This window comes from Benincasa hispida, chromosome 2, assembly GCF_027475165.1.
Source record: "Benincasa hispida cultivar pf3 chromosome 2, pf3_genome.v1.1, whole genome shotgun sequence".
Taxonomy (NCBI): Eukaryota; Viridiplantae; Streptophyta; class Magnoliopsida; order Cucurbitales; family Cucurbitaceae; genus Benincasa; species Benincasa hispida.
Window position 1 is genome coordinate 11,098,224 of NC_143479.1, and position 3,916 is coordinate 11,102,139.

Sequence of the window (3,916 nt, forward strand, 5' to 3'; positions counted from 1 at the left end):
GCGTACAGGAATTGCAGTTGCAGCGGGAGAAGTTACATCATAATTGGCTTAGTTGACAGTACAACCGACATTGAGACAAAGGATTATTGATGTCGACAAGGTGATCCTATTGGGATTGGTATCCTAAATCTCTTTTGTATTCTCGTAATTTGTAAACATTGTATAAACAAACTGTTATTAATAAAATAATTGTTATCTTATGAGCATACATTCAATCCAATAAACTAAGATCCTAGGTTATTTTATGTAATTTAAACAAATATATAGAGATATATAGGTGAATCTTGTTTAAATAATAGCCTAAACGGTCTGTAGTAGATGGATAAGATTGGTGATAAAGTATACATGCAAATAGCGGAAGAAATCAGAATCAATAAGCACTTTAATTACACTTAATTTGAGTTTAAAAGCATGCATGAAAACTGTTTTTAAGGGAGAGGGTTTCAAGAGTACAATACCTTTGATGAACCACTGAAATTCATGCTTCTCTCCATGATTTCAGCCTCCAAATTGATAATAGACCACCACAATGATCTTCTCTACTATCTTCAAACTTGAATTATGTGGTGGAAACACTGAATTGAAGACAAATTTGGTAGAGAAAAATGAGGGTTTGGAGAGAATTTCAGAATTTAAAAAACTCAGATTCATCATCCTCATCAACTCTGAAAATCAGAGATATATATGAAGACAATTCATGCATGACACACTTAATCAACAATTTGACACATGAAATTGCATGAGTTAGTGGGCTTAGGTGTTCAAAGAAGAATTAGTCCACCAAATTTGTACAAAATGTGGGTTTTTCCACAAACTAAAACATCATTTTAAATTTCAGTTTTATTTATTTAATTTTACATCAAAATTAAATTTAAATAAAACCAAAAATTTAATTCAGAAATTGAATTTTAAAATTTGAAAAATGATTAATTTAATTAATTAATTAAAATATTAATTTAATATCAGATATTAAATTAATAAAACACCTATTTCAAACATGAATCCTATTCATGTAATCAATATTTAAATCAATATTTAAATATTTTAAACTCTTCAACTATGTTTAATTTCGACAATTTTAAATGTTTTAATTATATTGAATATAATTAATCAAACCCTAAATTGAATTTGAACACTTCAAATTCAAAACCCTAACTTTGAAATTGAACATTTCAAATCCGCTCAATTTACTATTCAAAGATATAATTTTATGAGCTAGTAGAGAGACTTTATGTACCTACAGATCATGAGCTTCAATGATTTGAGATTAATTGGCTAAACTCTTTAAACCGAATTAATCAATATTCGTTAACTACCGAGACATACCATTATAGCTTGATAGTTGCACTCTCCTCACTGTAGATATATTTCTGTCCACTTCAACCATAATCAATAACTCGATCCTTCACAGGTTGTTTGTATTTACAGTTAGGTTAAAATTACCGTTTTACCCCTATAAATACATCTTACTCTTTAAGCTTCCACTGAACCTCTATTGAGCAATTGGTTCACAGTCCAACTAATAAACCATGTCCCTCTCGATCATGAGAGGGTGGGGCCCTGTTGTTCAAGACTAGGAATCAGTACTTAAAAGAACAATAACCCTAAATCGGATAGGAGTGGATTCCATATTGCGGGACTATGTTCCTAGCTATCTATCCGATCTCATCCCTAAAATGGGAGACTTATTGAGCAGTGTTGTTGGACTACTCTCACCTGTGTAGATCAAAGGACAATCTCGAATAAATAGGAGTTCATAGTTAGCTCAGGATTAAGATTAAGTTACCCTAGGTCATCAAATTTGAAATAGTTAGTTTTAACAGTAAATGGTCGTTATAAATAAAAGTGACTATTTCGAGGTCCAGTCTTATGCAAACATCTTTTGCATAGGATGTCCCCACTCACATGTCTCTACATGAATGATTTTAGGATCACATCATTCATCTCAGTATACAAAGTGGGCTGCATCCAATAATGTCACCAGGATGAGGTACCCAATCTCATCCATATACTCATATACCATTTTGGCTATAAACTAAAACTTGATCCACATTTATATCTCTACATAAAGTTAAAGTATTCATACTATAGCCATGGATTTGTTTATTGGATTTTACAACAAAATGCAATATTAATAACATTTTATTGAATGAACAACTCAATAATACTTTTATTGATAAATAGATATGTTTCTAATATTTACAAACTGCGAGTTTTAGGACATTCCTAGATCTCCCACTTGGACTAATATTCCAGTAAGTTACAAATACATACAAATATATAATGTACACAATATTGAGATTAAGAGAGAAAATACAATAAGCTGGGGCATCTATATACCCTTGACATTCTCCCACATGCCCTAGATTATGAAGCTCGTAGTCCTAGTCTGACCAGATGACCCTCAAACACTTTAGTCGTGAGGGCCTTCTTAAATGGTTCAACAAGATTATCTTCAGAGACTATCTATGTAACTATCACGTCTCCTCTGTGTACTATCTCTCGAATGAGATGATATTTTCTTTCGATGTTTTTCTCGCGTTTGTGGCTTCTTGGTTCCTTTGAATTGGAAACTGCTCCACTGTTACCACAATACAAAGTGATAGGCAAATGCATATTTGGAAGCACTTCCAAATCTATGAGGAACTGCATAACCATACGACTTCTTTAGTTGCTTCACATGTAGCTATGTATTCAGCTTCCATCGTAGAGTCAGTTATACAACTCTGTTTGATGTTTCTCCACACTATACTTCCTTCATTAAGAGTGAAAATTGATCCTGAAGTAGATTTCCTAGAATCTACATCTGTATGAAAATCATAATCAATGTATCTCATAAGGATCAAATCCTTAGGCCCATACATGAGCATATAGTCCCTCGTTCTTCGAAGATACTTGAGGATGTTCTTAACAGTAGTCCAATGATTGTGTCTAGGGTTGGATTGGAACCTGCTGATAATTCCAACTGCAAAGCATATGCCAAGACGTGTACACAACATAGTATACATTAGACTCTCAACTGCTGATGCATATGGAATTCTTTTCATTTTCTTAACTTCTTGAGGCATCTTAGGACACTATTCCTTTGAAAAATGAATTCAATGTCTAAAAGGTAACATACCCTTTTTGGAATTTTGCATATTATACCTTGACAACATCTTGTCAACATAAGATGCTTGAGATGACGCTAGTGTTCTATTTTTGTGATTTCGAACAATTTGGATTCCAAGAACATATTGTGCATTTCTAAATCTTTCATTTGGAATTGCGATGCTAGCCATCTTTTTACGTCATCAAGAAAACTTGTCTCATTCCCGATGAGCAAGATATCATCAAGATAAAGAACCAGGAAAGTTATAATTTTGTTGACTATCTTCTTGTAAACACAAGGTTCGTCAATATTTTGCTCAAAGCCATAAGATTTAGAATCTAGATGCTTGTTTTAACCCATAAATTGATCTTTTAAGCTTGCAAACCTTTTACTCTTGAGTCTTCGACCTTGTTCAATAAACCCCTCTCGTTAAAATATGTAAATATTTTCATCAAGATGGTCATTCAAAAAGGCTATCTTGGCATTCATTTTCCATATTTCATAGTCATAAAAATGCAACAATAGATAAAAGTATTCTTATAGATTTTATCATGGCAACAAGAGAGAAGGTTTCTTCATAGTCTACCCCTTCTCTTTGGGTAAAATCTTTTGCCACAAGGCTGACTTTATAGGTTTGTACCTTGCTAGTTTGGTCTCGTTTTCTCTTGTAAATCCATTTGCAACTAATAGGTTTAACCCCATCTGGTTGATCTACAAGTTCTCAGACAGAATTGAAGTATATTGACTCCATTTTTAGGTTCATGGCTTTTATCCATTGTTCTCTATCAACATCTTTTATTGCCAGTTTAAAGGTCAATGGATCCT